This window comes from Peromyscus leucopus, chromosome 23 (assembly GCF_004664715.2).
Source record: "Peromyscus leucopus breed LL Stock chromosome 23, UCI_PerLeu_2.1, whole genome shotgun sequence".
Taxonomy (NCBI): Eukaryota; Metazoa; Chordata; class Mammalia; order Rodentia; family Cricetidae; genus Peromyscus; species Peromyscus leucopus.
Genome location: NC_051082.1, coordinates 45,932,816 through 45,955,881, shown reverse-complemented (window position 1 = coordinate 45,955,881; position 23,066 = coordinate 45,932,816). Strand labels below are relative to the sequence as shown.

The following is a 23,066-nucleotide window of genomic DNA, read 5'->3' as shown; positions in this document are numbered from 1 at the left end:
TATTCTTATTTTATGTATAGGAGTGTGTTTCCTACACATGTGTATATACCACATGTGTGAGGTTTCAAGAGAATCCAGAGAAGGACATCAGAGGTCCTGGAACTGGAGGTACAAATGGTGTGAGTCACCATGTGAGTGCTGGGAACTGAACTCAGGTCATTTGTAAGAGCAGCTAGTGCTCTTAAACACTGAGCCATCTCTTGAGTCCCAACAATTGTGTTTTAAAATAATGACACTTAACTTGGCATCACATGGGAAGTCAGAGATGAACTTTTAAAGCCATTTGGGTAAATTATTTTAGGATTTCACAAATAGTCATTCATCATGAATTTGTGCTTTTGTTTTTATACAGAATGTCATGTAGGCCATGCTGGCTTCAAATTCACTAACTGGCCATGAATTACTTGAATTTCAGACCATCTTGCCCCCACCCAATGAGTGCAAGGATTCCAGGTATGCATCACCACTGCTACTTCATGCTATCCTGAGGATTGGAACCAGGAATTTGTGCATGCTAGGTAAGCACTTTTCGAACTGACAATCATCCCTAACCCCATATATGAGTAGTTAATGTACAGCTAGTGGTTGACAAGACTGTCAGAGAAGGGCTTTTGTGAGTTCCTGAAGAAGAGTACACCACTCAAGAAACATGAAGACATGATCACTGCACCTCTTGATGGCATGTGACATATCCAATCTCCAATGTACATGACTGGAACTTCAAACACAATGCATGTAATCCTGTCATACTGGCCTGCACTAACTCTTCATCATGCTACACTTGTGCTCTATATTGACCCAGAAACAAAAGCAACTCAGCTCATACATGGATGAAAATAACTCATTTGGCCATAAAGCAATTTACCAAACCTCAAACAAGCAGATTTGTTCTTATACACGGAATCTTCAGTTGTAAAAAACTGTCTCCCACAAAACATCATTTACAGAGATAGTTTTCCCCTCACCTGTGTTTCTTTACAAGGCTGGAAGGAGAAGTTCTTCAGCACTTTAGTGAGAGCAAGTTTCATGATCATGAGAGCAAACCTCATGCCAAGGCAGTTCCTGGGTCCGTTGCCGAAGGGCAGGTATACATAAGGATTGATGTTGCCCTTGTTCTCCTTGCTGAACCTGGAGACACAGAGTAATCATAAGTCAACAAAGGGTAGAAACATAAGAGCTGCATACATGTGTTTGTTATTAGACATCTAACTGGTAACATACAGGTAGTTTGGGAAAGGTTCATTGAACTTTTGCTTCAAGGTATTTGGCTGTGAGAAATTGTACACTAAAGGTCCTTTCCATCTCCCTTGCCCTGTAAGAGTTTCCAGATGGTAGATAAAGCAACTGCTGTTTGAAAGAAAATTTATCCTCTGTGTCCACTAGTGTAATTATGGTGTTATGGGATAGAGTTAACCAACCACTGTCTGGTTAGATTGCAGTTCCAATTTACAAAGGGAATTAATGCCTGGTACTGCAAATCTGCTCAAAATCTATTGGCTATGGAGGTCATAGGCTCTAAGGCAAATATACTACTGTTGTTTTGCTAAGTAGACATCGTATCAAACTGTCTGCCAAATACTTATGTTTATATACAAAAATTAGTGCTGTTCTCAGCCTTGATCAGAGAACTTCTGATTGCTGTGGGAGACAGTTAACGCTGAGACTCATAACTGGTCAAATTGCTGAAAAACAGTGTTGGAGGAGTGCTCAGCACCTAATGGGACATCTATATCATCGCCACTAAGGCACATGAACAAACATCTCAGAAGAGGGGGCAGAATAACGTAAGAGCAAGGGAATGAAAGGATGCTGTGAAACACTATGACCTGGACAGGACACAGCCATTGTACTCTTGCACACTCAGGAGCTGTGGTTGCCTATACAAGACTGGACCCATGTTGATACACTCTGTCATGGATGGGGGAGGGAGATCATGAGGTGCCGCCTCCCTAAAGAGCTATTGACAATTAATGGTTTCTGTGGTAGGAGGAAGTTTCTCTTCGATGATTATAGCTATTGGTGAGTTGTTCATTCTCCAGTAAATAACTCCTATACCTGCTACTCTTTTGCAAGCAACCCTAATTAAACTCAGGAGACACAAGAAAAGAGGAAGACATGAAAACAGAAGGAAGATTTGATGGGGACAAGTAGGGATCCAACATTTGGGAGGGAGAAGAGAAATGGTAATATGAGGTGAAAATGACCAAATACATTATAAAAGCATGCAATTGTCAAAGAATCATAAAAGAGGGGGGTTAGATCTCTAAACTCTAAATGTCCATTCAGGATAATGCTGGGTTCATCTCTGAAAAGCATGTGCCAGTTAGACTGAAGGAAAATGGGTTCCTATCTCACATTTAGCTTGGTCATTTGCGACTTGAGGTAAAGGAAGAAAAACACTCTGTATTTAAATTCTCATATTTTCTTCCCTGTCTCTCATCCCCTCTCCTCTGTTTCCTTCCTTTTCTCTGCCATTCACATCACAGAATGCAAATGGATGCAAAATCACATTTAGATCCTCTTCCCATAAGAGACATCATAGCATATACAGGCATACATGGTTCAGGGTGGGTTCACACTCCTGGGATTCTATTGCCTTTCAGGGTGAAATTCCTCAGGCTTCTGGCCAGTACTCTGGGTCACGGTGAAGAGCATAAATTGGTACCATCACTAAGGACCCTTTGGGAATAAACACACCATCAATTTCAACATCTTGTTTACAGGCCCGAAAAATTCTGTTAGTAATTGTGTATAATCTGAGGGTTTCACTCAACACCATGTCAAGGTACTCCATCTCCATCAGTTCATCATAGTTGGGAGATGCCTGGAAAGAAAGAAAAAAATATGTGCTGGGATTTTACATTAACTTTCAATAGGTCTGATTTGTACTGTTGTGTTCTCAGTAGCTCCAAAGCTGAATTCAGCATTGAAAAGGTCCTAGGCAATTACAAAACATTTTATAATGTTTATAAATTATTTTATTTTATGTGTTAAGATGTTTTGCCCACATATGTGTTTTGTGCATCACATGACTGCAGTGCCCACACAAGTCAAAAGAGGGTATCAGATCCCTTGTAACTGGCATTACAGATGGCTGAGATCTGCAATTTGGGGACTAGGAATCAAACCAATATGCATCTTCTAAAAGATAAGCTAGTGCTCTTAACCATTGAGACATCTATCCAGCCCCTTACAAAATGGTTAGAATAACTATCACTCGGGGCTTAAAGATGTCTCAATTTGTGAAGTGTCTACTATGAAAGCATGAGTTCAGATACACATCATTCATAAAATCAGACACAGTGGCACACATCTATAATCTCAGCAGTAGGGCAGGGGACACAGAGTAAAGCCCTGCCTGGTGATCATTGGGCAGACTACCTAACAAATTGATGTGCTCCAGGTTCAGTGAAAAAGTATGTCTTAAAACATGGTGGATAGTGATTTAGAAAAATACACAGTGTAGGTCTATGATACACACACACACACACACACACACACACACACACACACACACACACACACACACCAGTGTCTCCTTTTCCCTCCTCCTCCAAGCACCATACATTCACCTTATTGGGCAGAGCCACATCAATCTCCTCCTGCAGTTTCTTCTGAATATCAGGGTGAGTGGCCAGTAAATACAGGGCGAAGGAAATCGTATTGCTTATGGATTCGTAGCCACCAAAAATAAAGATAATTGACTGGGCTATGATCTCCATGTCAGACAGAGCTGAAAGAAAGAAAATATTTCAGGAAAACAGGTCAGGTAGGACCATCACAGATGAGATGAGGAGACAATCAAATGAGACTCCTGCTTCCCTAGAGATAAATATGGAGAAATCATTCAGTCACCCTGGGACTGTTAGCACTCTTACATCCATGGAACACAGCCAGAGAAGGGGAAGATTGCTTCAGCCAGGATGTCCCCTGGTTTATGCTCTGGTCCTCATCAACTTCAGTGGGCAACTTCATGACATGTAATTTATTCTGTTTTACAAATTGCCTTTATTTTTATTTATGGGTATGTATTTGTGTCTGTAGAGGGGTGCCATGTGTGTGTGAGGGGGGTACCCACGGGGTCCGAGGAGGGCATCTGATCCCCTAGACATGGAGATTTAGAAACTTTTGAGCTCTCAGAGGTAGTTCTGGGAACTGAACTCCAGTCTTCTGCTAGAGCTTAAGGGTTTTTTTAATGTGTGCGCTCACACATGTGTACAAGTGCCCGTGGAGGGCAAAGATGGCATTGGAGCCCATAGAGCTAGAGTTACAGGCAATTGTAAACATTTTCCATGAGTGTTGTGATTCTATTGTTGGCAATTATTTGCTTCCAATTAGTTTAAATGCTTGCTACTAAACTGAAACTGGACTATAAACCCACAATCAGCGGGCATTTTCAAAATTAAAATCTATTTAGCAATCAAAATTGACAGAGAAGGGCTAAGGACATTAAGCTCAGTAGGTGGAGAGCTTGCCTAGCATGCTTGACGCCATGGGTTCAATCCCCAGGACCATATAAACTAGGCATGGAGGCATAGATATTAAAAGGTAATTCTTAGACACTCCATGAATGTGAGGTCAACCTGGGCTATATGAGATCCAACCTCAAAAGGATGAGGAGGTATATAAGAATTTGAAGTTAGCTGATCACATGAAATGGTTTCAAGTGGACAAACTGGAGAGAATTTGAAACACAAAATATATGATGACTTTAAAAAGCAAATATTGGGACCTAGAAAATCATATTGTTTTATATAAGCAATTGTATGTACTAGAAATAAGCAAATATATAAGGACAGAAAAATCCCTTTACATTAGCTACTGATGCACACATGTAGATTAAAGTCTGAAAATTAGCAACCATGATAGTAATTATGGTTTTAAATTAAAATATAATCATAGCTGTGAGGCTCTAAAGATATCTCAATGGATAAGAACATTTGCTGCACAAGCATGAAGACATGAGTTTGAAGCCTCAGCTGCCATGTAAAAATCCAAGTGTACTAACACACACCTGTAACACTAACTCTGTGGATTACAGGGACCTTCTGACTGCAAACCACCTCCAGGTCTAATAAGAGACACCGTGTGGAGAGACAGTGCTTGAGGAAGACACTTGGTGCCTTCCTCTGGCATTCACACAGGCATGGGGTATACACATGTGCATACACATGCATATGCTAACTGAAGAAGATAAAAATCTATAAGTGATTTTTGTGTGTAAAAAAAATCAAAAGAACCAGTGTGTTTGTACAAAGAGGCTTTCCTCAGATGCTACTTATTCATCACACAAACGAAAATCTTTAGCACAGATTAAGGTAGAGAACACATGTACAGAAAACACCAGCACCATTTGGGTACATGCCTCCTGACTGAATGTTAGGAGTCAGATGTCTAGGCAGAGTTCCCAGTCAGTGTGCTGGGAAAGACCTAAGTAACACACAGAGACCACTGAAGATTCCATCGTGGCTAACTTTCATGTTTGGAACACACTTATGCCCCTGTGCTTCTAGAAAATTCCCTGGAGACAATATGCTTGTCCTTCTTTGATTAACTCCACAGAGGTATTCTTCTGTTAGAAAACCTTCCCATACATTTTCTGAGTGGCCTGACCACTGCTTGAGAGCTTCCTTGTCCCTAGCCCCAAACACTCTGAGGAGAGAGACATGGGAATTTAACACATGCACCAAAAAGCCTGAAAATTTCATATTCTTGGGCAGGACAGGTGAAATCACCTCAGTGCTGACTAAGCATCTTCCCCTCCTACCCTCCCCCTACCCCCATGACCTTGGTATGACCATGTTTCTTTTCAACTGAATATTTTGTCATCTAGTGTCTAAAGGGAAGAAGGAGCAGCTGGACCATGTGAGACACACAGATGATGACCCTTCTGCCCTAGTTGCCCTTCCTCTCCCAGAACGGCAGTACATGGATCACTACTTACTCTTTCATGGTGATAGGCTTGCCTTTCTCTGCCTCTCTTCTCAAGTATTTTAACAAAATATCTCCATACTGTTCAATGATGGGGAACATCTAAGCACAAAACACAAAGGCATCCATAGTTAAGTGTGGGGACTCAAGTCTCACAAACATTTCACCTAAAAGTTCTTCCAGTCACCTCTTTGAGTTTTCCACTGGTGAAGGCGGGAGACAGCAAGGCTCCCATTCTCTTCCAATCCTCATCCTTAGACATGAAGATTGCTTTACTCATAATCCCCACTGGGCAAAAATCCTAGAGTCCAAAAAAAATACAAATTTGGCTTTCTGTAAGTCCAGAATTTTCCACGGTTGCAAAAGTGCTAAGTGGATATTGCTGTATAAAACTTAGTTACTGACTGTTTACTATGTTTACCAGATGCAAAAATGTCAAAATTTCCTCAAAGTCCATAAATCAGGTGCTCACTGGCTGCCTGTTGAGATTTCAAATCTCTATATTTCAGGATCCTTCTAAATGTAAGCCTCTCTTTGGTTGGAAAATTAGTTCCAGGATTGGAGAGAAAATAGGAACAAGATATAGCAGATTCTCCAGAGCTATGCAGATGGCAAAAGACTTGGGGACAGATGGAAAGTTATCTTTGCAACAGACAAGTTGTGCAGCTCTGTATTTACATTAGCAATATGATAAGTCATGTTTTGATATGGTGTGTGTGTGTGTGTGTGTGTGTGTGTGTGTGTGTGTGTGTGTTTAGACTAGAGTTCCTGTGTACATTCTGATTTAGAGACCAGAGGCCTGGTAACTTCCTGTATAAATCTCTAGTCCATTTTTTTGAGGCAGGGTCTCTCACTGAATCTAGAAGTCTCTGGTTTGGCTAGAAAAGCTAGCCAGCAAGTCCCAAGGATCTACCTATTTCCAAACACAGCATCCTGCTATGCCCAGCTTTTATACACATGCTGGGGATCCAAACACTGAGCAATCTCCCTAGCTGTGCAACACTTAAAGGATTTGATGGTTGGGTTTTTTAAGATTTATTTTAGTATTGTATGTATGTGTGTGTGTGTATGTGTGTGTGTGTGTATATGTATGTGTATGTGTGTTAGTGTGTGTGTGTGTATGAATATATGCACATATGTGTGCAGTGTTTTCAGAGGCCAAAGGAGGGATTTGGATCTCCTAAAGCAGGAGTTACAGGTGGTTGTGAGCTGCTGGATGTGGATGTAGGCAACCAACTCCCCATCCTCTTTCAGAGCTTTCAGACACTAAGCCACCTCTCTAGCCACTGGTTTGTTTGGTTCGGGAGCTGTTTGCTTGTTTAGGAATAATGCTGTAGAAATCCATTTTCCTTCATTCTTTATACAGTGATAAAAGGGAAAACATAATTCTATTTCCCTGGTGGGAACTTCCTTCTACCTTCCATATGTATAATTTATACTGCTGTGGAGTCTCCCAACACGCCCTTATGTGAAAGTGCTCAGCACAACAGGAAGAAATGGAAATGGCTCCCACTTGACGAAGGGCAGCTGCAAACTAGATCTTCTGCCAACTTCACCAAATGACCCAAGGCTGAATGAGGCCCAGAGAGACGGCTAGCAGGTAAAGGTGCTTGCTGCCAAGCCCATCAACCTGAGTTCAAACCCCAGGACCCACAGGGTAGAAAGAGAGAACCAATAGATTTTCCCAGATAGATCAGTGGGATAGGCATGGTTTAGAAAAGAGAGAGAACATTGAACTTAGCATCATACCTTACACAAAATAAATAAATAAAGCCATAGGTTTAAGAGCAAATCTCAAAAGTGCATAATTTGTACTCGAGCAAACACACACAGAAGGACCAGGTAAATAGTCATCAGACTTGACAGTGACCCCAAAATCTATTGAGAAGGAAAATGGATATAGAAGGTGATATGAGATGGCAGGTTGAACAAGGTAGCTAATGGGCTAGCAAGAGGGAATTGCATGGTCAAGGAGCAGCTCTGTGTTCTCAGTGTTTGTCACCACACAAATCTAGACCTGTGGTTAAGTACTTCACCACACAGACATGAGAAAGGTCCTGTGAGACAGGAAATGTAAACACAATCTAGATGATAACAGTGTTCATCTGTAACTAGATTGCAATAATGTGGTAGATTTATACTTCCTATTAGCAAAACGAATGCCCGGCCCCTGCGTCTATATTATTGTGGAAGCCACTGTAAATTTATATTTATTTCATTTTTTAAAATCATTAAGTAGCCAGTAGGTGGCGGTGAATGCCCTTAATCCCATCACTGAGGAGGCAGAGGCAGGCAAATATCTGTGATTTCAAGGACAATCGGGTCTATAGAGTGAGTTCTAGTACAGCCAGGGAGAAACCTTGTCTTGAAAAACTCAAAATAAAAAATAAAACAAATACCTGGTATAACTGGGTGGTGCTGGCACATGCCTTTAATCCTAGAATTTGGGAGGCAGAGGCAGGTAGAACTCTGAGTATTGGCAAGTCTGGCCTACAGAGTGAGTTCTCTAATAAACCAAACCAATCAATCAAAATAAATTTAATAAGTAAAATATAAAGTTGTGCATTATTAAATGGGGGAAGCTGGAGATATGGCACAACAGTTAAGGGGACTTGCTACTCTTCTGGAGGAGCCAGGTTCAGTTCCCAGAATCTATGTCAGTCCACTCACAACTGGCTAGAACACCATATCCTCTTCTGGCATTCACAAGAACCTACACACATATAACATTCACTCATATTGACACACATATATTCACATAAATACAAATAACAAACATGAAGCAACTTTTTTAATTAAAACAAAGTTACCTATCCATCAGTTTGTGAAGACAGAATAGCATTCCTTCACTAGTACATTCTTGATCATCTCTGTGTCTGTGATAGCTAACACAGGTATATGACCATCAAACAACCTGTGTGGGGAAAACAGCTGATTAACCCAAGCCAGGTTCTGAAGCCAGAACCCCAAATCCAGACTTTGATTCTCATGTTATATGACCCTCACTCTGGTTATACAACATATTGTCACAGGAGGTCCCAGTCCAACTTAGGGAGTCTGACCACAGATCCAGTGGGGTCTTCGTAAAGTGATAGGTAATGTCAATCAGGACACTATGAGTCACTTAAAGACAAAATACTTCATAGTGGGTATCTAGTAGAGTCATTGCATCTAAGATAAACATTAGAATGAAAAAGGTGCTTCTCACTCTATCTAGGGCAATGGCAGAATGTATTGGTTGTTTGTTGAAAGTACCTAGACCTTGAAGTAATCATAGTAGAGAACAGTGACTATTTTCTATGATTCGTAGGGTTGTTTTTTTGAAGGGGTTTTCCCTCTGTTGCATGACTTTAGTCACAAGACTATCCAGGCAGGCTTGGAGGTCTTGAATTATTGGGTACTAAAAACAGTGCACAGTAAGGACTGAAGTATCTGGGGTGTGATGACTTCCTTCAGAGAACATGTACAATAGATTAAAGGGACTTTGGTATACAGAACTCACTGTATCCCACTCAGTAAATACGCTTATGAACAGAGATGCAAGGTTCAGTTCACAGAAACTATTCCTTCGTGCTGCCAGAGAGCCTAAAATTAAATTCTGGAGGGTCTTTCTTTCTTTGAACATCCAGTGCAACAGGGAACACCAGACATTTGACAGAGATGGCTCAGAGATGAGAGATAGCCAGCACTCCAGGACTGGAGGTAAAGTTTGTGCAGAAGATGGGATAAGGACATGGGGATTTCCCCACATCGGGAGCAGCAATATGTGTAGTTACTAAAGTGTTTGTTGAAAGGAAATGGAGTGAATGGGGAAGAAAAACAGCTTACAGAGCCTTTGGTGTTAGTTAGAGGGCATTGTTACTGGTTTCACGCAACTCTTCATGTTCAATTAAAACTGACAGTGTGGAAGCAAGTTTTGAGAGCTTAATAGAATTCATCGGAGAGAGAAGCCTATATCAGTTGAGGTTTGGTTCCAGTTGACAAAACCTGAATGGAATTTCAATATACCCGAAGGTAGGGAGAATCTTAAAATCCACTGCCAGATTCTAACGGGGGAATCTCCAGGACCCAGCATCATGACCCATTAATTTGGCCAAAATTAATAGCATATCACAAGAACCAACTGAATCCCAACAGCCTTTTTAGAGCAGCTAGTGGAGGCATTCAGGACCTACTATCCGATGGATCCCCAGATGGCTGATAACAAATCCAATATGATCCTGGCCTTTGTTAATTAGGCCACCCCAGTCATTATAAAGAATCTACAGAAAATTGATAATCTAGTAGGGAAATCTTTATCTGAACTGCTAGAGGTGGCAGCTAAGGTATACAACAACAGAGACCCTCTGGGCTGAAGAAAATGAATGGGGGAGCGGAGGGGGCAGAATAAAGGCTCCAGAGAATGAAAGGCAAAGACAGCTGAAGCAATAGGCGATCACATGACATGGCATGCTTATTCCTAGCAGTCATGGTTTCAGACACATAAGAAAGACAGAAGCAACTATGATGCCTTGCTGGAAACCAAGATAATCCTTCCTTCCAGAGAGAGATGCCCCCTCTGCAGAGAGACCAATGTGCCTACTCTAAAGAAATGGACTATTGGGCAAGGAATTTCCCCTATAAAGAAGGACATAAAAAACTGCCTCCCCAGGTGATAACAACAAAACATGAGGAAGAAAGTGATTGAAGGGAATGGGGTTTGAGTCCCCACCCCGAACCTAGGGTAATATTAAAATTGGAGGGAGGCCTGTCCAATTCATGGTGAATACAGGCACACAGCATTCAGTTCTGACAGAAGCCGTGGGCCCTATAACCAAGAAAAAGGTACGGGTACAGGGAGCCACTGGCATGAACCAATACCCATGGACTACCCAAAGACAGGTGGATTTTGGCTTGTGCTGGGTATCCCATTCTTTTCTGGTCATGCCTGACTGCCCATAGCCCCTTCTAGAAAGAGACTTGCTGACTAAAATTGGAGCTCAAATAACATTTGAACAGGATAGGGTAGCAGTAACAGACTTAAAAGGAAAATCAAAATAAGTCCTGACAATTGGAAGGTGTGTATGAATCCCCATGCCAAGAATTGGGTCCTTGGCTAAAATTATACCCAGAGGCATTTGTGGAGACAGGGGGGCCTGGACTGTCTCAACACTGACCCCCATCTTGGTGGAATTAAAACTGTGGGCTACCGATCTGTCAATATCCCATGTCAGCAGAAGTACGGATCTATCACCACCACCACCACCACCTCCACCCCGTCTCCCACCCTGTCCCCGCCCCCCCACCCCACCCTCCACCCCCCTGCATTCATCGCCTGCTTGACCAAAAGTTTTTAAAACCTTGTCATTCATACTGGAGCACACCTTACTCCTGGTCAAGAAGGAAACTCTGATGACTACCGCCCAGTCCAGGACTTGAGAAAGGTTAATAAATGGGTCACTGACATTCACCCCACAGTCCCGAATCTATATACTCTTCTGAGTTCATTGTCATGTAGCCTACAATGGTATCCTGTACAATATTTAAAAAATGCTTTCTCCAGCCTGTCGCTGTCCCCCCCCAGAGCCAGGCTTACTTTACTTTTGAATGGCATGACCCAGAAAAAGGATTCAGCCTGCAACAGATTTGGACTCGGATGCCCCAGAGGTTCAAGAACTGCCCACCATATTTGACGAGGCCCTCCATGAAGACCTGGGTGCCTACCAGACTGAGCATCCCAGAATTCTTCTCCTATAGTTTGTGTATGATATGCTAATTGCAGCTGCCACCAAAGACAACTGCAAGGTAGGGACAAGGGACTTGCTTCGGACTCTAGGAATGCTGGGGTATTGGGTTTCAGCCAAAAAGACACAGATCTGTTGAGAAAAAGTGACATATCTAGGCTATATTCTCAAAGGAAGGCAACACTGGCTGTTGGAAGCCCACAGAGACTGTGTTAAAGATACCCACCCCAAATGTCAGAAGGCAGGTTAGAGAATTCCTGGGAATTCTGATGCCTATGGATTCCAGGGTTTGCTGAGATGGCAAAACTCCTGTATGAGGCCACTCAGTCCACCAGACCTTTGAATGGATGGCCAAACAAGAGAAGACATCTACACAGGTCAAGGCAGCCTTGTTGTCAGCTCCCACACTTGGGCTTCCAGACATCACAAAGCCATTCTGCCTATATGTAGATGAAAACAAAGGAGTAGCAAAGTGAGTCCTAACCCAGATGCTTGGGCCATGGCAGAGTATAGTGTCTTATCTCTCAAAGAGACTGGACACTGTGGCCTCAGCATGGCCCTCATGCCTGAGAATCACAGCAGCCATTGCTTTGCTTGTCAAGGATGCTGACAAGCTCACCATGGGGCAGGAACTAACTGTGACAGTACCTCATGCTACAGAAGGGGTCCTCAAGCAACCTCTTGTGCACAGGTTGAGCAATGCACAGATGATTCACTAACCAAACCTCCTTAATGCCCCCTCCTCTCACACATACACTATGCCTCATTAACGGCCCTAAATCTGGCTATCTTTCTTAGTCACCTGGATTTGGAACAACTGATTAATGACTGCTCTGAGATACTCAGGTAAGTTCACAAGACATGGCCTGATCTAAGAGACCAGTCGATATCAGATGATGAGCTCATCTAGTACACCAATAGGAGTCTTTTCATCATGGATGGAAAAGGGTACGCAGGTGTGGCAGTGGTCATGGAGTGAGAGGACATTTGGGCTGAGGCTCTGCCTTCAGGGATGTCAGGACAGAAGGCAGAACTGATTGCCTTAACAAAGGCCTGACAACTAGCCAAAAATAAAAAACTCAATTTCTATACAGACAGACACTATGCTTTTGCTACAGCACATATACATGGTGCCATATATCAGGAAAGGGGACTTTTAACAGCTGAGGGGGAGAGTATGAAAAATAAACAAGAAATTCTAAACCTGCTGGAAGCCCTGTGGCTCCTGGAAAAGGCAGCAATCATTCTCTGCCCATGACATCAAAAGGGAGACTCCCTGGTTGCCTGGGAAACCAGCAGGAAGACAGGGCTGCTAAAGCAGTAGAAGAGCAGGCGGCCTCTGTATTAACCCTAAAGTTGCCCCTGTGAACTGACTGACAACCTGGCATATACCGCAGAAGATCTGGTCATCATTCGCTGCTTACCCCAAGCCTGGCAGGCGCAGAAGCCAGAAGGATGGTGGCTGACAGGAAATAGACTAACCCTGTCTGTTAAATGTAAATAGATCTACCAAGCCACATTCGCTCATCTACCCACCTGGGTTCCAAAAACCCTGACGCCAAGGGTACAGGAAAATATTATGAGAACTCAACTGGTTGTGACAAAGCCACTACCTGGAGGGATTAAGGAATTCCTTCAGAGGAAGCCAAATTCCAAGGAGCTTTTGATGTTACTTGGCTTGTTATATATCAGCTGTCTTCTGTTATGAAAATCATGTGTGCCTTCATAGCTTTCCCAATTGATTTTTCCCTAAGAAGTGCTAACAGTGTGGACTGATCACTCTCTGGACATACACATTCACGGTATTTGGAGAATAGCCTCAGGAAAGGTTTCTTTCCCCCCAGCTCATCTGTTTCTCCCCTTTAAGCACTGGAATCAGATGTCTCCCTTAGCCACTTTCAAGGAGTAACAGAGATAACAGTCCACATGATAGTCTCCTGATTCAAGGTAAATTCCACAAGGAGACACCACTTAGGTCAGGTAGGCCTTAAGTAATAGCTTTACACAATTTAGCTCAGACCCTCCTTTCTTACAGCCTTAATAACTTTATATACCCCCTAACTTCTTGCCTAACCACTTGTCGGAATGTAGACTGAGCACACAGATCTCCTTTTTCATATAGTAACCTGTCATTAGCACTCAGTTGACCTCCTCTTTCACCACTCCCATTTTGGATTGTAAAAGAAAGACTGGTGGTCACTACCTGAGGAAAATTCTTACCTGCCTTTGTGACCACACAGGAAATCAAGCCTGGTGACCTGGCTGGAGGGGAGGATTGTGATTGTTTGAGTATATAACTAGAGAGTGAAGAGAGAATGAAGGTGAATGAGAATTAAAGTGAATGAACTAAAGAGATTGGTGTGCTGAGATTCTAATTTTCTTGAAAATAGTCCTCACCATTCATAGTTTCTCTCCTGAGCCTCTGGGATGTATAATATAAAGGATGGTCCTTCTAATATTATACAAGATCTGGCACACAATGTGGGGCATGAAGCCATGACCCTAGGATTAAGAATCCCATGCTCTACCAATGGAGCTAGCATGACTTTTTTCCTGTGGCCGGGAACACCCTAAAAAATTACTCACATGGAGAATGCTCATCATTCAGTCTCTGAAAGGAGGTGGAGCACATAGCTTCTAGATGCTTGGCCTGCTGACTAACTAATCAAAAGCCCACCAGAGGACAGCACTGGGTGCAGCTGAGAGGAGACCACCCAGAGTCTCACTGGGAAACTGACTTCACTGAGGTAAAGCCAGGAAAATTTGGCGACAAATATCTATTAGTTTTTATTGATATCTTTCAGGATGGGTAGAAACCTTTCCCACCAAGTAAGAGTTGGCTCAGATGGTGGTGAAAAAACTACTGAAGGACATCATCCCCAGGTATGGAATACCTGTATTGCTAGGCTCAGACAATGAGAACTACATTTGCTACTCATGTAAACTCAACACTTAGCTAAAGTTTTGGGGGTGGATTGGAAATTACATTGTGGTTACAACACCAAAGTTCTGGACAAGTGGAGTGCATGAATCAGACACTAAAAGAGGCGCTTACCAAATTAACCATGGAGATTGGTGGAGATTAAGTGGCTCTCCTTCCTTTCTCTCTGTATCCAGTGTGAAACTCTTCATATATACTCAGACTCATGTCATTATGTTTGGTTGACCCCCCCTCCCATACTCCCCAATTTATAGTCAGAACTGCTCACTGAATTCAATAATGTTAACTTGCAGCAGCCCCAGTAGTCAAGAATATCTGGCCGAGATTATGGGAGGTGTATGAAAAAGCTCCCCACACCCCACACCAGTTTCAGCCTGGAGATTGGGTCTATGTTCACAGATATCAACACAAGACACCAGAACCTCGGTGGAAGGGATCCTTTCATCATGATCCTGATCATGCCCACTGTCATCAAGGTTGACAGAATTGCCAGTTGGATCCACCACTCCTACACCCATGCAGCTGATCCAGAGTTGACTGAGCTGCTGAGACAAGCACCAGGAAAATCCTGCCAGAACTGGACTGCAAAATTTGATCCCAACAACCCACTGAGACTTAAACTGAAGGTCATATCTCCCGATGGCCAGGCTAATTCCTGCCTTGTTCCTTGCCCTTCTGACATCAGGCGGGGCCATCAGTAGCCCATATTAACCCCTAAATCTCACATGACAGCTTTTAAACACTGACAGAAACCTGGAAAGCAGGTCTCTAAAATCTCCCCACGAGGGATCTGGTTCCTTGACATTGACTTTGACCTTTGTGGAATAACAGGCCCTGACTAGAAAAGTAAAGCCAGAGATATTGGATATACAACTGCATGGCCATATGATTGTCTAAGAAGGGCACATTTTATGTCTGCCCAGGTTGGGAACAATCAAGGGCTGACAAATATAGGGGCCTATCTGACTGATTACTACTGTGCGGTTTGTAACTGTGAGTCCACTGGGCACATGGTGGAAGCCCACGGTTAAAAGAGACCTCATTACAGTCCACCAAAAGCCCACTAGAGTCCCCAATGATCCCACAGTCCTATACCCATGTGACATAGTCCACCTAGGACCAGTCACCCACTGTTACAACCCTGTAACAATAACCTTCACAGAACAAGGTAAAAAGACTAAGGATTGGGATATGGGTGAAACATGGGGCATTAGGCTATATGAGTCTGGATATGATCCAGGGGTCCTATCTACTCTTTAGCTAAAAGCCACAGTCCCTACTCCTCCAGGAGGGTAGGGGGATCCTTAAAGGATAGGGCCCAATAGAGTGCTGGCTCCACCTGAACCAGCTTTTCCCCCAGAGAAAACACCAGCTAGTCCCATGCTATTTCAGGCCCTTTACCAGGTTGGTATATCTCTTACAGTACCTAACTTACCATACCAGAGCTGGAACCCCTCTTGAAACTACTAGAGGCCACATACCAAGTCCTCAATACCTCTAAACCAAACGTGACCCATTCTTGCTGATTATGCCTTGACACTAACCCGCCCCCTACTCTGGGGGAATAACTGCCATGGTGAAATACACTAAATCTGACCACCCTTCTCAATGCCATTTGCAGCAGAAATAAATTTTTTGACTTCTTGCATTTGGGTTAAGAAAACAGATTATTTCTACTAATTCTGTAAGTCTGCCATTTTGTGAGATGTGGATTAGCAACATGGCATCTGACTGGATACATTGTCATCAATGTAAAAGTGGGAATCATCAGGCAGCATATTAGTATCTCCCAAGGAAAAGTCATTGATCAAAACCCTTATGGCTCCCCATGAGGAGTTTCTCACTCAGAATTGAGATGGCAAAGGAAAGGTTTGAATGGAATTAGAGAAATTAGTTGTACTCTTCATGAACCTATGCAATGGAATGGTGTTGGGGTGTCAGTTTCTATGTGGCATTTTGGCAATTCAGTTCAGACTAATTTGGAGAAATGAGCAAGTGCCTTACATTCTCTTAAACTATGGAAAGGAAGGTTAAACATTAATGATGGCACATATACTTTGTCCTTTAGATGAAGTCAAAGTCACCACTTTGTAGCATGTGTACCATTACCTTATGTATTACTGAAAGAGTCTAAACAATGGCACCCTAATCACTATAGCATCACTTGGAACATCGTACTTTTCATACCTGCATTAATGCTAGTATGTCATAAGATGTCACCTCTGAATGTTTATATATTCTTGGAGCAAGGCCAACAGTTTGGATGCCAGTGAAGTTTTTGAGGCCATGACATCCTAACCTGTAATGATTCTAGTCCAGAAAATCTCTGAGAGAATATAAGAAGAACTTATAGGATGATTGGATTGATTGTTGCTGTGGTTATGGGAATTATTGCATTAACTGTGTCAGCTGGTCTGGATCTTCATAAGGAAATTCAGACTGCTGAATTTATTAAAGACTGGCATAAACATGTGCAGAACTTTGGACTCAGCAAAATAGAATAGACAGTTAGGTAGTCAATGAAATAGCTGATCTGAGACAAGTAATCCTAATGGGAGATCAGTTAGAGACACTGGGGGAGCAAATTAAATTAAAATGTGATTAGAATGTGACATCTCATTGCATTACATCTTTAAGGTTACTGAAAGCAAGTATGATTAGAAAGGGTTAAAATGCATTTGTTGGATCACCCTAATTCTTCTGAAATGATTGATGATTTACAACAAGAAAGGAAGGAAACTTTTTCAATTGAGGTATCTGATGTGTCCAGAATGGAAGTCATGGAAAGCATTGCAGATCCCTTAGCTTCATTCAGTCCTGTACTTCATTTTAATAGAATTCTTATCCTAACATTTGTTATACTTGTTTTCACTGTAGTAATTTTACTGGATGGAAAATGTATTCTGGCTTATCTACCTAAGACTGTGAGCAATATGATACATAAAGGGGTATCTTCACTGTGTGGCTGCATAATCTTGAAGGTAATTAAAACAGATTAAACAAAAGGGGTAAATATACTGGGTATCTAGTAGAGCCATTGTATCCTGGATAACCATTATAATGAAAAATTTGATTCTCAGTGTCTCTAGGGTAATAGCAGAATGTATTAGTTGGTTGTTGAATGTACCTAGACCTTGAGGAAAACATAGTAGAGAACAGTGACTGTTTTCTGTGATTTATAGAGTTGTTTTTCTGAGAGAGTTTTCCATCTGTTGCATGATTTTAGTCACAAGACTGTCCAGGCATGCTTGGAGAGTTTGAATGATTGGATACTGCAAACTGCACAATAAGGACTGAGGTTGCAGGGGTGTGATGACTTCCTTCAGAGACCATGTAGAATAGATCAAGGGGACGTTGGTATGAGGAACTTGTTGTACCCCAAACACAGCCTTTGCGTACACTTAGTAAATGTGCTTCTGAACAGAGGCTCGAGGTTCCGTTCACAGCAACTGTTCCTCCCTGCTGCCAGGGAGCCTAGATTAAATTTTGGAGTAACTCTCATAAGTGTCTGGAGCAATATGAAACACCCAACAACAGTTCCAAATGACATCATAATTAGAAACAACAAATGGAATTTTTAAGTCTAGATGTGAATATGTGAGAGTTGCTTATATCATTTTCTGATATTTGCATGTTTTAAATATTGTGAGGGGCAGGAGAAATGGCACCATAGTTAATAGCACATAGTGTTCCTGCAGAAGACTTGAGTTTGGTTCCTAGAACCCACTTGGATGGCTCACAACAGCTGTAACTGCAGCTCCAGGGGAATCCAATACCTCTGGCTTCCATGACCATCAGCACTCATGTGCAGAGACACACACACACACACACACGCACATACACATAATTAAAAGTAATAGAAATAGATTTTTTAATGTTTAAAATTAAAATATTGCAACTGAAGAGATGGATCAGTGGTTAAGAGCACTGACTGCTCTTCTAGAAGACCTGGGATCAATTAGCAGCACCCACATGGGAGCTCTCAAATGTATCTAACTCTGTTTCAGGGCTTCTGACACCCTCAAACAGACATTCATGCACGCAAAACACCAAAGAATATAAAATATAAAGAAATTAAATGTAATTAAATAAAATATTATAGTAAATATCAATAATTAAACTCTTAAATAAATATTAGTATCAATATTAAATAATTTGAAAGTAAAATATCCTTTAAAATTAAATAATTAAATTAAAAATTAATTTTAATAATAATAAAATATCTCATTCTCTGGGCTTGGGATATAGCTTGGTGGTAGAATGACTGCCTAGAGTGCACCAGGCTTTGGCTTTGATACAATGAAAACACAGAATTTCAATGAGGCGCCATTATCAACTTCCCCTAGACTCATAAAGTGTGCCAGGCAGGGCAGAAAGAACATGAGAGCCAGGCAGGGAGAGGAGAGCTGCAAAGTGCTGTCTTCCCTGGTCTGGAACTCACTGCAGCTGGGATGACCTCCACAGGCCCTGTGGGTGATTTGACTGTCAACACTGCAGCAGGTAGTTCAGGGGCCTGAGCCTGCCTGAGGATTTACACACAGCTAACCCTGGAATGGGGAGGAAAATGACCCCATGAACTCCAGTTCAGTCCCTGGGATCTACACAGTGGAATGGAGAACTGACTGCCACATGTTGTCCTCTGACATTTTCATGTGCACCAGGGAACACATCCCCTCTCTGATAAATAAACAAGTATAACAAAAAAGGAAAAAGGAAACAGTTGCTGGGAAGGCAAGAAGTCTATGTTAGTGGTGAACCTCGCACTCCTGTAAATAACCTCTCACTTGCTCATGCTTCTGTAAGTCCCATTAAATTCATTGGTACAGAAACAGAAACACAAAACTAATGGAAAATATAATAAAAATGTTTCATATAAAAAACGATATTAGTGCCAGGCATGGTGGCACACACTTTTAATCCCAGCACTTGGAAGGCAGAAGCAATCATATCTTTGAGTTCAAGGAAAAACAGGTCTACATATCCAGTACCTGGACAGTTAGAGCTACTTAAAGATATCCTGTCCCAAAAAAACAAACAAATAACAATAAGTGGATAAAAAACAAATAAATAAATATTAGTCAGTAAAAGTTGAGAAAACACTATCAAGTGTTGACAAGCAATAATATTTCCAGGAGACATTCACACAGGGCCATTGGACAGACAGCAAAGCCTGCTAATGGAATTGAATGACATGGTCTTTATGGGCTAAGTCAACTCAGCAGACCCTGTGTTCAGGCCTGTGGTCCCTACGGATGGAGAAGAGATGAAGAGGCAGGAAGAGCCAGAGCCTCCTCCCACTTGTTTGTGTCTCCTAGCAATGATGACACCCACTCCAAAGATGTCCCCAATCTCCAGCATCAATGACAGGGAACAGTTACTGCTGCCGACTCAGCTGCTTTACAGGACCATTGAGGATGTAGATCCAAGGAAGAACACTGACTTTTAAATACATTGGATCTCCAAAGTCTGTTCAATTACACAGGACACAATGATATACTCTTCTGTCAAAAGTCTTACTTGGGGATGGTGGTGGCTCACACCTTTAATTCCAGAACTCAGGAGGCAGAGACAGGTGGAGCTCTGTGAGTTCGAGGTCAGTCTGGTCTACAGAGTGAGTTCCAGGACAACCAGAGCTGCTTTACAGAGAAACCATGTCTCAAAAACAAAGCAAAGCAGCAAAACACAAGGCCCAGAGTCTATGGAACACCAAAGCCTATCAAAAAAGCCACAGTGTTCAATGTTCTGAAGATAATTAGAACTGGGAGCCATGGCACTTAATGGCACATCACATCACCCTTACAACAGAGAGGTGCGTGACTACAGTCCTGGGCTGGCATTGTCCTTGCACATGTAGAGTTGATCAACTAAAGGATCAACTCCACGGAACTTTCCAGAATACTCACCCCCATATTTTTCCATACTTTTCATAGCACTCAATGTCAAATTTCCATACACCCTGGAAAGAGAAATAGCATGAAATCCACTATTGCCCTTTATGTATCAACCCTTCTGTAGCCAGGTAACCAAACACTAAAATCCCATGAAAGTAGGTTTATTGCTTCTGACAGAGAAAAGTTCTTCAGTAACATTTAGAGGAACCAGTAAGATGGCTGGCTCAGTGGGAAAAGGGAGAGTGATAGGGTAAGACATCTGATACCTTCCTGTGGCCTCTACATTCACCCTCATAGACATGTACATACACATATCACCAGATACAATAATGCATACAGTCTTAGTAATAATAATAATAAAAAAGTAATTGTTTTAAAGAATGTGCAAAGTAACCATAAAACCTTTAGGAAGAAAACCTGAGCTGACATTTCAGTATTAGAGCACTTGCCTGGCAGTTAGAAGGCCCTGGATCCCATTCTCAGTACCCGAAAAACCAAAGAGAATGGAAACTGTGTATTTGAGCTGGAGATGTGACTCAGCAGTTAAGAGCACTTGCTGAACTTCCCAAGGGTCCAAGTTCCATCCGCACATCCAACACCTCACCTGCATCTGTGACTCTGGCTCCAGGGAATCCAGTGCCATCTTCTGGCCTATGTAGGTACTACACTTGTGCACAAACCCACCAGTATATGCATGAAATCTTTCTAAAAAAATCAATTGTTAACCAGGACCTCCATTCCTAAAGGAAGAGAGTGAAGCAAAACACTCTACTTCTTAAGAACCCAGACATGCTATGAAGGGTGAATGTTGAGGATAGTGCCTCAGGGGTTCAATGATTAGGCAGAGAACCAAAGTATATGAAAGTCTCCCAAAGGTGTCTATGTGAGTCTGTGATATGCTGATGCTTTAGAAATAATCAGTAAAAAGAAAAAATGTTGCTCATGAGCCTGGTTACAAAGAGGAAAATTTTAAACTAGTGCATGCAGCTTGATGTCCTTGAAGCTGGAAACCCCTTCAAGATTTTTTTCAAATAAGTACAACAATGCCTTTCCAAACTCTGCACTGGGTAAAAAAACAACCTTCTTTTTGCTCACAAAATTAGAGCATCATGTCCCAAATATCAAGATGAAATGGGCTGGAGATCTGGGTGTTTCACCCAAGGCAAACTTGACGTTGAATAAACTGACATTGGAGCCAGGGAGATGGCTGCAGATGAAAAGACATTTGCCACCAACCCTGATAACCCGAGTTTCATCCCTAGGACTCATGTGGTGGAAAGAGGAAACTGAGCAACAAGTTGTAATTTCACCTACATATGCAGGCCATGGTGCACACACACACACACACACACACACACACACACACACACACACAATTAAGAAATATCGGGAAAAGTTGACAGTGGAAGCTGTGGAGATGGTTCAGTGGAAAAATCACACCCTAAAAAGCAGAATTTAAATTCCCAGTATCTGTGAAAATGCCAGGCAGTGTTTAAAGCCCTCCAGTAGTCCCCACTTGCCAGAGGCAGAGACATGAGCTCCCTGGAGCAAGCTGGCTAGCAAAACCAGTCAAGTCAGAGAGAGCTAGGTTCAAGTGAGAGACTCTGCCTCCAAGTATCAAGTGAAGAGTAATCAAGAAGACACCCAATATCAACCTCTGGTCTCTCCGTGCACACACAAATCAATGAATATGCACCTGCACACATATGGGCACTCACACACATGCAAATACATGCATACACACTATAAACACACACACACACACACACACACACACACACACATTTGATAGTTTTAAGTTGCAAATAAAGCCTTAAGAAACCACTAGACATTTTCTAATATCATGAGAACACACAGTATGAGGGCCTGAAGTCTCAGAGTTTCCTCCCAAAGAGCATTTAATAGAACTAAACCATTATTGGCTACCAGGAGAAGCCATATGGAGAGTTCAATCAACACTCACTTTGTAGTAATTCAGCAGAGTTCCTACAAATGGCAGAGGTTTGGGCCCAGGAATCCCTGTTTCTTAAAGATGTCATGTTTATGGGTCCCATATCTGTAAAGTAAAACAGAAAGCCTTATGACATCACACAGAGGAGAGGAGATAAATGTGACCAAAACCCCCAAATGAATCAAAACAATTACTTGGCTGCCCCTCCAGGTCCCAGAGAGCTTGGGGAAAGGCTGGGGGTTCAGTGTGCATGGAACCCCACTATTTGTAACTGTTTCTACTGAGTTCTGGTGGATCTAGGGGTAACCTGAAAGTCAATTACGTCATAGCCAGAGTAAATCTTATCAGAAAACCACCTCACCTCAGCAAGAGGGAGTTTAAAGTGTGTGTGTGTGTGTGTGTGTGTGTGTGTGTGTGTGTGTGTGCGCGCGCGCACGCGTGTGCGCTAGGCAGACCTGCATAACATCGATATGAATGTTAACAGTTGGTATAACTGGGCTATAGTTCAGTAGTAGAGTGCTTGGCTAGCACATACAGGCTATGGTTTGATCCCATTTTATGCTGAAAAAATGCAAAATGAACTCAGTTGTCACTTCATTTGGGGCCTTCAAGATGACTCCACAGGTAAA

At 42.2% G+C, this 23,066-nt stretch overlaps 1 long non-coding RNA gene and 1 pseudogene across 1 annotated transcript; both read right to left on the bottom strand.

Moving 5' to 3' along the window:
- LOC114707584 overlaps nt 1-23,066 on the bottom strand; it is a 91,956-nt pseudogene that overhangs the window by 63,691 nt on the left and 5,199 nt on the right.
- Nucleotides 1,044-3,616, bottom strand: LOC119086163. The gene is made up of 4 exons (XR_005089858.1): nt 3,573-3,616; nt 2,777-2,824; nt 2,558-2,679; nt 1,044-1,128 (listed from the first exon to the last, which is right to left on the bottom strand). It is a non-coding gene; the product is annotated as an uncharacterized LOC119086163 (long non-coding RNA).